Below are 14375 nucleotides of genomic sequence, written 5' to 3'. Positions count from 1 at the left end.
GAAACACAGCAAGGTGCCTTTCCCTGAGTTAGACCAATGTCCCATCTGGCTCTGACTTGTCTACAATGACTGGCAATGGCTCTCTGGGGTTTCAGACTGGCTTTTCTCCTAGCCCTGCCTGGAGATGCTACTGGTGACTGAACCTGGGAACTTCTCCTATGCTCATCCTGCTGCCCTGCTCCAGCCAGTCATCATTAGGAATGGGGGAAAGGCAAAATGAGCTAAATCCCACCTTCCAAAAAAAATGTGTGAATCAAAAAACATAGCCATCCTTTGAAAATTGTGGTTCTCTAAATTTTGGAGTGTGGTTCTCCAGCCAAGCAATGTGTACAAAAACACATATATGTGCAGATATATTAGCAAAAACATACTAAATGCATTAAACTAGGGGAAATTGCTTTGCAAACAAAAAAACAAAAAACAGTTTATGTGAGCCAAAATTGCATACAAAAATTGTGTACATTGGGAGAAACCTGCACAAAAATCCAGATGGATTTTCTGGAAAACTCTGCAAAATAATAACAATAGCAATAATAATTGTCAAACTGATGTGGAAATGTGGAAAGCAGTAGATTGAAAAAATGAGAAACTGAGATAAACCAAAATTGACAGGTTTACTCATTCCTAGCCGCCGCCAGCCCTGTACATCTCCATTTTCTTCTAGCACCTGAGCTTTGAATGTAGCAGTGGCCTGTTAGAATCTGCTCAATGGTAGACAGAAACTGGAGGTGCCAATCAGTTGGAGTTATTTGCTTTTCCTATCAAAAGGAGGCTCCCCCTCCCAATGCTGGAGAACTGGGGAGGTCAGGTTGTTTTGAATTTCTTGAGCAAGAATGTAGGCTCCCGCCACCCAAAAAACACAAGTGCTTCCCTCTCTTCCCTTCTCCACCTCCGTGCACAAAATGCTAGTCCCAATTTTTCTCAAAACAGAGCTTTTCTCCCCTGCTAGGCCAGGCTCCAACTCTGGCTTGTTAGCTTTAACTGGAACAATTTCCTTTGAACCCGGCTTGAATTAATGTCACCATGGCAATGGGGGCAGGGGCTTTGTCTGTCCTGACCTGCCCTTCACCCCTCAGCAAGACATTTGGGGTGGGGGGGAGGAAAGGAAAAGAAATGGGAGGGAGGAGGATAGGGCAACACTTTGTCCAAGCTCACCACCCAGCAGAGGAAAGTTTCCCCTGCTTCTGATGTTTGCCCAAAGTCTGACCTGCAATGGAAGATAGCTCTTCCTTGGCTTTCCTTGCACTTCAGGATGCTTTAAGCTGCCATGTGGCAAGTGCAGTGGCTTAATGTTAGGACCATCCCTCTTCATAGGGGAATTTTGGAACTGCAGCTTTGGGAGAAGAATAGGGGCCTCCTACCAACTCTCAGTAGGGATGCGGGTGGCGCTGTGGTCTAAACCACAGAGCCTAGGGCTTGCCAATCGGAAGGTCGGCAGTTCGAATCCCCATGACGGGGTGAGCTCCCGTTGTTCAGTCCCTGCTCCTGCCAACCTAGCAGTTCGAAAGCATGTCAAAGTGCAAGTAGATAAATAGGTACCACTCCAGCAGGAAGATAAATGGTGTTTCCGTGCGCTGCTCTGGTTCGCCAGAAGCGGCTTAGTCATGCTGGCCACATGACCCGGAAGCTGTATGCCAGCTCCCTCAGCCAATAAAGCGAGATGAGCGCTGCAACCCCAGAGTCGGTCACGACTGGACCTAACGGTCAGGGGTCCCTTTACCTTTACCAACTCTCAGTACCCTCCATAGACTACAAGGGATGCGGGTGGCGCTGTGGTCTAAACCCCTGACCCTCTTGGGCTTGCTGACCAGAAGGTTGACAGTTCAAATCCGTGCAACGATGGTGAGCTTCCATTGCTCTGTCCCAGCTCCTGCCAACCTAGCATGTCGAAAGCATGCCAGTGTGAGTAGATAAATAGGTGCCGCTGCAGCGGGAAGGTAAACAGCATTTCCATGCGCTTTGGTTTCCGTCACAGTATTGTGTTGCATCAGAAGTAATTTAGTCCTGCTGGCCACATGACCCAGAAAGCTGTCTGTGGACAAACACCGGCTCCCTCAGCCTGAAAAGATAGATGAGCTCCCCAACCCTAGAGTCGCCTTTGACTGGACTTAACAGTCCAGGGGTCATTTGCCTAATAGATTACAGCTCCCTGAATTCTTTTTTGGGGGGAACCAAAAGTTTAAAGTGGTATCAGAGCACTTTAGCAGTTTGGTGTGAATGTGATCCAAAGCGCCTCTCGTTTTTCCAGCCCCCAACATCTGAACGTGTCCTGTGTGCTTGAACAGCGCCACCAATTCTCCTCCAACTCCAGTCACGCCTGCAATCCTCTGCATCAGGCTTCCCTTGACAAAGCTACAATTCCCAGAGCAGTTTAACAATCAATCTGTATTCACAGGGAGCTCTAGGAATTTTTTTCCAACAACTCCTATCACCTTTAACAAACTACAGTTCCCAGAATCCTTTAGGGGAAGTCATGACTGTTTAAAGTGGCTTCATGGTGCTTTAGATGTATGGTGTGAATGGGGCCTTAGTTCACTCACATGTACTTAATCTTGTCTATTGTGCAGCATCAAGACTTCATTCTCCTTAATGCCTCTCAGATTTGCAAAACTCAACACCCAGCACATGTACTTCCGTGACTTAAATCTCATTTCCCCTCTTTTGTACCTCAGAGCAGGCTGCAAAACATTCACAAGGAGTTTACAAAGCTCCCTCCAACCAGAGTCACTGCCTCCCATGCATTTGTGATTGCTGCAGCCTTTCCAAAAATGCCAGCCCTGCCCTCGCCTCCGGAGGAAGCAATCTTTGGATAAAGGGCTACTTCATCCCAACCCATCCATTGCTCCCACTCCCATCCCAGGCTTGCGTGACTTGATGGTCAGCCACAATACTCATTTATTTCCATGGCAGAGGAACCTCTTTGTAGCCAGACCTGAAGGTGGGTGGGGAGGAGGCCCTGCGGCTTTGCATGCTGGGAAATTTCTTGGCACACTCAGCTCCCCTTGTTATCTCCTTGGGAGAGATTATGAGCCTCCAGTTCTGGCAGACTTCCCCCTCCCCCTTCTAAGACATATTTCTCTTGGTGTCAAAAAGCTGGCCTCACTTGGGACTCAGCTATACAGCTGCAACGAAAACGTTTTAAGTGTATTTCAAGTGCAATATACAATACGACACTAGGTGGTGATGGTGAGCCTTATGGAAAATTCAATGTGTTTTTAAAAACGCTTTCAGAACTTTTTTTTATATGTGTGAAGATTCCACCTTGGTTATTCAGGGCATCCATTGCTTGGAAGGAAAGGGCTAGGTGCACAATTGCCACTGGCTTGAGGAGGGGGAAATGGAGACTTGGCACCTGACTGCTGGATCACAGAGCTAGAGGAGAGGGCTTCTGAGGCCACAGGTGTAGGAAATCCAATGCAGGAACATCTGTAGCCTCTGCCTAATGCCCCCATTGAGGAAAAAGAGCCCATCATTCCTGTAAATAGTGGGTTTCATTGTCAAATCGTTCTTGCCAGCAAAATATTTTCCCCTCAAAGCATTAGAGCACATGGAAATCCTATTATTATTATTATTATTATTCATATACCCAGAGGTCTCAAGGTGGTTCACAGAAAAGATCAACATAAAAAACACAATATATATAATCAGAATAAAAACAACCTAATAACACCCCCCCAAAAAAAAGAGCCACATTTTAAAAGGGCATAGGATATCAACCAGAATAACCAAAGGCCTGGTTAAAAAGGAATGTTTTTGCCTGGTGCCTAAAGATGTGTAATGAGAGTTCTAAGGAAACCCCTTCACAATTCCCAGCATTCTACAGGAGAAGAGATTTATTGTTATGCCACTCTGGTACAGCAATTGCATTTCAGTTCCTATTTAAAGGCGAATTTACATAATTCCACTTTCTGAAACCATATTGAGAAGGAAAGGGCCGTCATCCTTCAAAATCTGCCCTTCTCCCAAGTTTGCAATGCAAGTCCAAAAATACTAGAGTGTGCATAAAACCACATTCATTAGTGAAAATAATGTGCGCCGCAATGTAACATTGTATTATACTGGGGAAAATTTGCCCTGCAAAGATGGTTAGATTAGGCACAATTGCGTACAAAAGTGTGGGTATTGGGAGAAAATCACACTAAAGCAGTCAGGAGGCCTTTTTTTAAAAAAAAGCTCAAACTGATGTGGAAATGTGGAGAACTGAATTTACAATTGGAAAAGAGAGAGAGAGAGAACATTGTTGGAGCCACCCATCCCTAGATAAAACACATAGATTGATGCAAACTCTGCAAACCCCGCCCCCCCACCCCCAGCTCTGGGAATACAATCAAGGCCAATAGCTTCTCTTAGCAAAGCCTCCAAACTCAGAAATGAGCCAGGCTTTACCTCTGAGGTGCCTCCCCAAACAGCTGCTCCAAACCCCCTTCCTGTTCTCTCTCCCCCCCCCCCAGCCTCTGCAGCTGGATTAAGACAGCCTTCTCATTCCTGGTTAATGAGAAACTCCTGTACTTTGTCCCATGAGCTGGAGCGCCAGCCAGCATGCATGTGACTGTGTGGCAGGGCTGGGAGCTTTCGAAAGGGAGATACGGAGGAGGGAGGGTGAAGCAGGCCTGAATTCACAAGGGGCTCGATCCCAGAGGTTGATCTGAAAACCTGCTTTCTCTGCTGAGGTTTGGCCTCAAAGTATTAAAGTGGTACCTCGGGTTACATATGCTTCAGGTTACATACGCTTCAGGTTACAGGCTCCGCTAACCCAGAAATAGTACCTTGGGTTAAGAACTTTGCTTCAGGATGAGAACAGAAATCGTGCTCCGGCGGCGCAGCGGCAGTGGGAGGCCCCATTAGCTAAAGTGGTGCTTCAGGTTAAGAACAGTTTCAGGTTAAGAACGAACCTCTGCTGTTATGTACTGAATTTCTCACCCTGGGCCAGCAGGGGGATACTGTAGATAGTTTTTACACAGGTCCACATATGCAAATAAGGGATCAAAAGTGACGTTCAGTGATTGGATAGTTACAGAAAGTTGTTACAGTTACGTTGTACTGGAGCTCTATATAAGCAGGCTGACTGAACCATTCAGTTCAGTTCTGTTCTGGCCTGTGAATAAACAAGAGCTGTTTGAAGAATCGTTGTGTCATCTGATATGCTCACCCACAACTTAACATCCGCAATGAATTACGTACTTAACCCAAGGTACCACTGTACTATATACGCCACCCAGTTACAATACAGCCTTACTCTGAGTCAGACCATTGGTCCTTCTAGCCCAGTGTTGTCTACACTGACTGGGAGTGGCTCTCTGGGCTTTCAGAGAGGGAGGATTCCCAGCCCTACCTGCAGATGCCGGGGATTGAACCTGGAACCTTCTGCAGGCAAAGCAGGTGTTCTACCACTGAGCTATGACCTTTCCTTCTGTCCTGACTTTCCCCAGCACCTGTAACACTGCCAGTTCTGCCAGTTGAGGTGGTCGAGAGGGCATACGTGGAGTAAGTAAGGCAATCCGACAGGTAAAGTGGTCCCAAGTTGTCAAGGGCTTTGTATACTAATAGCAGCCCATTGAACTTGGCCCACCTGCAAATGGGCAACCAGTGCAGATCTCTGAGCACAGGTGTTGTATGCTGACAAGGCCTCGCTCCCATCATTCTGCAGTAACTGCAGCTTCCATGGAAGCGCCTTGCAGTGATCCAGTTTTGAAATAACCAGTGCATGAACTGCTGCAGCCAAGCTTTCCCAGCCAGCTCATCTGCAGATTCTGCTGCTACTAATTTTGGGTGCTCATAAAGCAAAGCCAAAATGGGAAAATACCAAGGAAGTGAGATGGTTGGAAGAAACTTGAGATTATTTCAAAGCTGGATGCAAAGAGATGATTAGAGCAGACTCAGGACTCAGCTACATTAGTCAAAAAACAGTGTTTTGAATGTGTTATAAACATGCAACATCAGATGGTGCTGGAGAGCAAAAACAAAATAAAAAATTATTTGCAATTTTCCATAATGAGATTTTTGTTGTTGTTATAACGATTTAATTTCTGGCTTATTCATAGTGGTTTTTTCCCCTGTGTGTAGATCCACCGTCAGTTACATCTATCTGAAAAGAAGTCATATTGAAAAGCAGCAGGAGAACATCCCAGCCCACTTTAGGCACAGACATTCAAGCACCGCCATTATGAGCTGTTCCATGAGTACAGTTATCTAAATGCAATTGGCTCATTGGTTAAAACCCAGGAGCAGAATTCATTCAGCCATTTGAAGAACGCCTCCTGACCTTCCCTTTGCAGGCCCCCCCCATCTCCCCCATCCAGGCAAGATGTGGGGAGTGGGGGAGAGATGAAGCAAGAGGCACCAGAGCTCATTGTAAAACCTTTGTGGGAACTTGTGAAACTGACCCTAAAATGCACAGCTGCATCCCATAAAGGAGGCTGTTAAAAGGCCAGCTTGTCTTGCAAGGACCCATCTGACTCACAATTTGGGGCTCAAGCCATCAGGAAGAGTTGAATGGTTTAGGGTTTCGGTTGACAGCCGACTGATATAATAGTTTAGGGTTTTCGTTGACAGGGGGAAAGTTTTTCTCCCTCTCTCATAACACCAGAAGCTTGTGGACATCCCATGAAGCTGAATACTGGAAGTTTCAGGACAGATGAATGAAAGTGCTTCTTCATGCAACACATAGTTAAACTATGGAACTCTCTCCCACAGGAGGCAATGGAGGGCCACCAATTTGGATAGCTTTAAAAGAGGATTGGACAAATTCATGGAGGAGAAGGCTATCAACTGCTGCTAGCTAAGATGGCTAGGCTCTGCCTCCACTGCTTCTGAATACCAGTTCCCGGAAACCACAGGGGGAGAGAGTGCTTGTGAGTTTCCCACAGGCAACTGGTTGGCCACTGTAAGGATGCTGGACTAGACGGGCATTGGCCTGATCCAGCAGGCTCTCCTTATGTTCTTAGTCTAGGATGCAGATGAGAAGACTCTGGATGGGACAGGTGGAAGGAAGGAAGAACAGAGGTAGCCCTCTCTTGAGAAACTGAGGCAGAGAACTGACAACGCACACGGAGGGTTGAATACACTTTTCTGTTTCATAAAGGACCTTGGAGGGGGGAAATGACTGAAAGAGGAAAATATTATTATTGCAAATCTTGCTGCTATTCCTGGCTGTTGGCCAAGGGGAGGATGGGGAGCGGAGGAGGTTAGCCTGGCAGAAGCTGCTTTCGTGCCCCAGCCTTGTGTTTTATCAATCCCTCAACAGGAGCGTTGGCACCAAGGCCGGCGGAACAGTGATGAAGAGCTTTTGCGCTCCTCCAGGTCCAAAACGCCACATCAGCAGGAGCAGGAGGAGCAAGGGGGCCACGAGCCTCCAAGCCGCGTGGTGAATGTAATGAAGAACAGATTGTCTCCTGGCTGGATTCCAGAGCCCTCGCAGGCACAGTGAAGCAAAGTCCTTGGGATTGTGATAGAGATGGAGGGGTGCGGGGACTGGGTGTTATTTAGGGGATGAGTTGGGGAGGGGGAGAAGAGTCAGATATCAAGTTAGACTGGGCCTCAGGCAGAATTGGGGTTGGGAGGGGGCAGGAGCAGTGGAATATATCAGAAGAAGCCAGCGAGGATGAACGATTGCACAGAAACTTGCCTGCAGAGGGTTGCTTTTTTTATATAATCGCTGGCCTGCTGGATTCTTGGCAGCCCTCAACACAACTTATAACAGGGATGTGAGGAGGGGGGTAGTAGAATATGGGAACTTAGAGTCAGTAAAGCAAACGCTCAGGCCCGGACCTGACTTAAATGGGTCCCACCTCCTTGCAGTGAGTTAGCAATGCAACAACTAGACTAAGGGATTTTTGGCTGGGGACTCTGGCTGAGTACACAACAGATATTTAAAACATTAAAGCACCCACAACCCAGAATGAATCCTGCAAACTGTAGGTTGCTGATGCACACTTCACCCCAGTAGATGCATTTTTGTACACGTTACTTGGCCTGGGAAGTGCATTGTGAAATGGCAAAAACACTCAAGGATATGACAGAGGGCTGGTGAAGCTTGTGGCCTGGGGAGAGTTCTGAGGGCCAGATAGTGGCCCTTGACTGGAAAGACCACTGATGTGATCTACCAAAGTTTCTCCTATGTTCTTGTGTTGATAATACAATGGAGATGGTGATACCAGTTCTCACTAGACTTTAGAGGGTTTACAGTCTTGAAGGGAAGAGGAAAGTGGCAACTGGTAGAGCAGACGAGATCAAAAGATGCAGGTAAGACAAGTGCATTTTGGGAATTGCCTTTCTTGTGTCAGCCATGGACAGCTCTTTGCTCAATTCTGCTCAATATTTCTGGATTCCAGCTCTGGGCTGCCTATATCATGGCAGTCTCCAAATGCAAGAGGTTCACCCAAGGCCTCTGAGACATAGAAATCTATATATGAACACCTTCAAATGTTCTTGTGCTGATGCTGATCCCTGTTCCTTTGGAACTTAGAAGCCTGCTTTAATGAAGCCTCTGCTTGGCCCTGTCCACTTGATAAGAAAACTCCAGGAATGTTGACTCAGCATAGGCAGAAACGTGGACTGCTACCTAGGAGACTAATGGGTGAGTGGTTCTTTCCCCTTGGTTCACAAAAGAGCCAGACATGCAACCACCAGTGGCCAGGTCTTCCTCAATGGTTCCAAGTTGGCTGATGCCACACAACCTACAGGCTGATTCCTGGGTTGGTTGCCAACATCACTTCCTTGCTGGTGGCTGACCTGTTCGGCTTCGAATAAATGTCCAAGCACTATATTCCAAGCACAATTCAAAGTGTTAGTGCTGACCTTTAAAGCCCTAAATGGCCTCGGCCCAGTATACCTAAAGGAGCGTCTCCACCCCCATCGTTCTGCCCGGACACTGAGGTCCAGCGCCAAGAGCCTTCTGGCGGTTCCCTCGTTGTGTGAAGCGAAGTTACAGGGAACCAGGCAGAGGGCCTTCTTGGTAGTGGCACCCACCCTGTGGAATGCCCTTCCATCAGATGTCAAAGAAATAAACAACTATCTGACTTTTAGAAGACGTCTGAAAGCAACCCTGTTTAGGGAAGTTTTTAATATTTGAGGAATTTTAATATTTTGTTGGAAACCGTCCAGAGTGGCCTGGGGAAACCCAGCCAGATGGGCAGAGTATAAATAATATATTATTATTATTATTATTATTATTATTATTATTATTATTATTATGGTGAGGCACAGCACCTTGGACAGCTCTGTAGAGGGCTCTGCCTGAAGATCCCATATGAAGAGAGCACAGGTATTGTTTGAGCAGCAGTCAGTCTCAGACAGAGGCAGAAATAGAAGCAGCAGCTCTCGCTCTCTCTGTTACTAGCCCTGCCTTCAGTATAGAAGCATCTTCATTGAAAGAGGCTCCATCTTCTTCAGCAGACATTGATTCAAATGGCACAAAGGAGACAATGGTTGTACTAGGTCTTCTGAGCTGGAGTACATGGCATCAGAGGATGGCTGTGTTATCTCCTATGGCCGGAGACGTTTTATCACAATGGGCTCCTCTTGCAGAAATACTTTTGTTTATATCAGTATGTCTGAGGACTGGCATTGAGGACAATTCCCTCTCCCACTCTGAGCTCCCACGTTTATCCCTTGAAGAATGGGGATCTGGTGGCAGAACCATAAAATGAACTCTGGTTGGCACTGCTACAGAACATTAACGTAAGAAGAACTTGCTGAATCAGGCCAATGCCCCATCTAGTCCCACACCCTGTTCCCCTGTTCTTATATAGTAGCCAGCCAGATACCTGCAGGAAATCCTCAAGGGGAACCTAAGTGCAACAGCGCTCTCCCCTCCTGCCGTTTCCAGGAACCAGAATTCAGAAGCATTACTGCCTCCAACCATGGAAGTAGAACATAGCCACCATGGCCAGTAGCCAATGGTTCTACACACAGAGAGAGATTTCTACTGCCTAAGGGGAGCCACTCTTAATAGTTGTCAGGAACTGAGCAGAGGAGAAATGGTGGAGACCACCTTCCCATCCTGACCCTTCCAGGGAGGAGGAAGAGGAAGACAGTATCGATTTACAACAGGGGTTTGAGGGAGGTTGCAGCTCAGAGGCAGATGAGGGGGGGAAGATGGGAAATCACGGGAGAGCCAGAACAACACCTGACTGACACGTTGTCGTTAGAAAGCATTCCAGACACACACACCTCCCAGAACCCGGCGAGCCTTAAAAGTAGGAGAGTGAAGAGAAAAGAGGGCATGTAGCAGCACCGGTAGAAGTGACGAATGAGGAAGTGGACGAGACGGGAGGTGGAGATTTACTTGGGACAACCATTATCCAAGAGGCTGTGTTCTATAGCCTCTCTCTGTAAAGATTGAAATAAAAAAGGACTGTAAGAAACTTGTCTTTATACTTTCCTGGGAAACCAACTGGGAGCCGCTGACAGCATCCTGACAATAGTGCCTCCTAGGAGGGCCAGACATGTGCGTTCACTATTATAATGAAGATCACACAAAAGCCAACTTCCTCCCCATCTATAAACATTTGGAAGTTGCTTTCAGTGGTAGATCGTATTCCTCTGTCCCAACTCCAAGGAGATTATAAGCAGCCTTTATCAACTGATTCCATGGCAGAGTATCCGTTTTGCATGCAGAAGGCCCCACGTTTGGTTCCCAGCATCTCCAGATAGGAGCGGAAACATCTCTAATCTGAAACCCTGCAGTGCCTCTGCCTGTCAGTGTCAGCAATACTGAGCCAAACAGAGCAATGGTCTGATTTAGCATAAGCCAGTGTCTTAGGTTCCTATGAGTGGTCCTGCTCCATGATTCCCTTTTTCTCTTCCCTGGAAGAGACAAACGAGCTCTCTTCAGGCTCCTGAATGGTCAAAAGACCACCCAGAAATTTTCCAAAAGGAAACTATTTAGAAATATTTCAGTTGCTACACGCAGGCTTAATAAATGGGCATCTGTGAACTAGCTGAATAGCCCCAAGAGTGTCACCACCACCAGAAATAACAACCAAAGAGCATCCGTAACCATCAAGAAGCTTGAGCAGATACCAAGAACTGCAAGCAGATCCCATCGCTTGCCATCATTAAGAAGCTGCAATCCCCCTTTAGCCAGCTGAAAAGGTTTTCTTGGAGTTATACAGTGTGTGCTAGTCTTGGCTGCCAGACTTCGGCTTGCTGATTATATCCTGATGGCTGTTTTGGCTGTGGTGCCTAATAATCCACACCACATTTTATTTTGGGAGAACAAACGGCTCACTCGTAAATCGGTGCTGCCCTCAGCAGGGAACCAGGCCCTGAGCTCTGCACCCTCCTAAACTGAAAAGGGTACGACCACATTTATTTGCAGCCTAGCTGATTGTTCAAAACAAAATAAAAGCAGGAGTACTATTGTGGATGTCAAGAAGGGGCAAGTCATCCCACAAACCCTTATCATGTGACCACCTTTCAGAATCATTTATAATTAGATTTCACCCCCCTGGTTGAAATATATGGTGTATATCTGTTGCAACCAATTAAACGAGCCTCTGTACGAAGAGGCAGGCCCAAAGCAGAAATAGCTTGTGAAATAAGGGATGTGATAGGAGGAGATAGGATCAATCTGATGACCAAGGCAGGGGTGCTGTGTATCATTATCTGGGTGCTCAGCTCCACCCATTCCACAGCTGTGTATACTTCAATCCTCCCACATTTTGCAACAGCTGCCAAAATTTATGGCTTAGGGGTGGAGGCAGAAATGTTGGCTTGGATCCCAAATCAGCCCCCCAGCCCAAATTGGGGGTGAGCCACATCATCTGTATGCCTTCCACCCTTTAGAGCTGGAGATGATTTATGGCCCATAAACCCATTGTGCCTTTGCGTTCTCCTCCTTGGTATCCTTCCCCATGCTGCTTCCTTTTCAAAATGTCCCATTTTATAAATCACCTTATTGTTCTATTTACATGGTTCATGACTGCTTCCATTTTGCCTCTCCATTCCTTAGATTACAACGATGGGGGTCTGTTTTGTATTTCCATTGCTTCCCCCTTTGCCTGGATATCATTTTGGCTGGACGCACAGCATATTACTTTCCTTAGATTCATATCTCTTTAATTAGATTCGTATTCCTATAGACAATGAGGACTTTGCTAGGATTAATAGGACCATTTTTGCAAGACTCGTCTTGCATTGAAGACATTTGTACCTACCCATTTTTGCTAAAGGTGTGTTGCCTAATAATACCAGTTATTCCAATATAGGTAGCACTTGGCAACTCTAAATGTTACCTTTCCACCCAGCTGTTACGAAAAGCTTGGGTTCTGGTTTTCCATCATTTGATGTTTAATGTGCTTTAAGTAGGCATCTTGATTTCAGCATTATTCCAAACTGATATCTGTGAGTAGAGAATGACCGCTCCCCAGATCAAATGAGGGGCACCTTTTGCGCCGTCATGCGCAGCCCCCCTGGACCTATGCAGCACCCGGCAGTACAGCCTGGCTTCGCACACACACACACCCCAGCCAGGCACCTGGAGGTCTCCCCCTACCTCTGCCAGTTATGGGGAGGTGTTGCCAGGAGATTTGGCCAGGTAAGGGGAGGGACCACCTTGCCCACATAATAGAGGGCGGAACTTACCAGGGAATCCTCAGTCAGCTCTAGAGCTTCTCCACCCTGCCCTCCCTCAGTTAAGCTTTCTTTTGCAGGTTAACCTATTCTTCACAGGTATGCGGTCACTGCTATGTCATGGTCGCTGTTGAAGGGTCGGAAAGGAATTTTCCTGCATTGGCAGGTTTCGCCTTCCCCGTAGCAAAACGTCACAACTTTGGTGGTTTCAGGCCTTGGGCGTAATCCTTTAGTCTATCTTCTCTAATGGGGGGAGCGTGAAGTGGTGACCCAGTGCCCCCCCCATGACGGCGATCCCAGGGTTTCCCATTAAAGGGGTTGTTTGAGAGGAGGCATTGGCCATACGCCAATAGGTTGTCATTGCTCTCCCTTGCGACGGCGCAAAATGCGGGGCGGGCTCTCTGCTTGAACAGACGTTCTCCATAGCCAGCCCAATCCTCACTCATTCTGGATAACCCTGATGTTCCCCAGCTCCCCGGCCGGGGACTGGGAGAGATAAATGGCCAATGCCCAAGCCAAGGTCCCCTATGTCTGAAGTTTCAATAAAGTTGTGGCCAATTTTAATCTCATAACAAAGTGTCTTGAGTCATTATTCCACCCTGGGGTCGCCTTGGGTTGGGGGGACTCCTCCTGTCCGCACAATAGAGGAATGGGAATACAATATAAATTTGGGTTTGAATTCCTTTTAAGAGTAGTTTGAGTTAAGACCATATTGTGTGGTTATCTATGCCTTGTTATAACTTCAGCAATGTACAACACAGGCCAAATAAGTCAGATAATTTTTCCTAAACGCAGTGGGACTTTCTCACAATTGTAAGTGTGCTTTGGATTGCAGCCTTACATGAAAAGAGCTAATCGCTTGCAAAGCTGGTTACTTACTGTACGGAACAAACAAGATTTTTTAATTTGATAAATCATGATAAAATGAACAGATAAATTAATCTCTCCTTACAGTATTTGCTTCACCAGGATCTCAATGTTCTCTTACTCATCATTTATTCTGGATCAGTTTGAATGCCTGTGAGCATTCTAAGGCAGCATTCATGTGCTGCCTAGGAGTCTACGTATATCAGCCTATTAAAGAGATATATTTCTAAAGCCTTCTTTGTTCCTTCCCAAAATGCTTCCTGCCCACCTTAAATGGAATAACCACTTCCTCACTAGGAAGCAATTCTCTGTGGCAGTTCCCTCTGCTGCACCTACTGTAATCGCTCTGGCCTTGCTAAGAATTATGGGAAAGCAGTCAAGGAGAAATGCTTAATCCTTTGCCATTGCTAAACCGTCACTAAATTGGAACCTTTCCGTGAGAGAGAAAAGGTGAGACACACATACTTCAGTTCATCAGAAGATATCACCTCCAGTACAGTCACAACTTATTTTTTCTCCAACTGAGTGAAGTGTCAAATGTTCTTGGCCTCTGTTCATGTAATTGCAACATTTGAAACTGCAAGATGCAGTTCTGAACGGGAAATGTTGTATCATGGAGAAATCTCGTAGCGTTTCCTTTTTCATCTAGATAAAATCTTGCACCAAAGCTTCAGAAAATGTGTGTGTGTGTGTGTGTGTGTGCGCGCACGCATGCACACAACGTTTCTGTCAAGCTTTGAAAGGATATTTAATTGTTTATTTTATTTCTTCAAGTGCTCGACAGGTATGGGCTCTGTGTATGGATTCAGTCTCTGCAAAAGCAAAGACAAAAATCAGAGAGGGGAAACTGAATCACTTGGCTCTGTGAGTCCATACTGAGAAATCGCTTTGGAAATCTCACATTGGATGCAGCACCGTAACTGATACTTTTTCTG

Source organism: Podarcis filfolensis (genome assembly GCF_964270895.1).
Source record: "Podarcis filfolensis genome assembly, chromosome: 15".
Taxonomy (NCBI): domain Eukaryota; kingdom Metazoa; phylum Chordata; class Lepidosauria; order Squamata; family Lacertidae; genus Podarcis; species Podarcis filfolensis.
The sequence above is the reverse complement of the archived record's forward strand: the minus strand, read 5'-3'. Positions refer to the sequence as shown.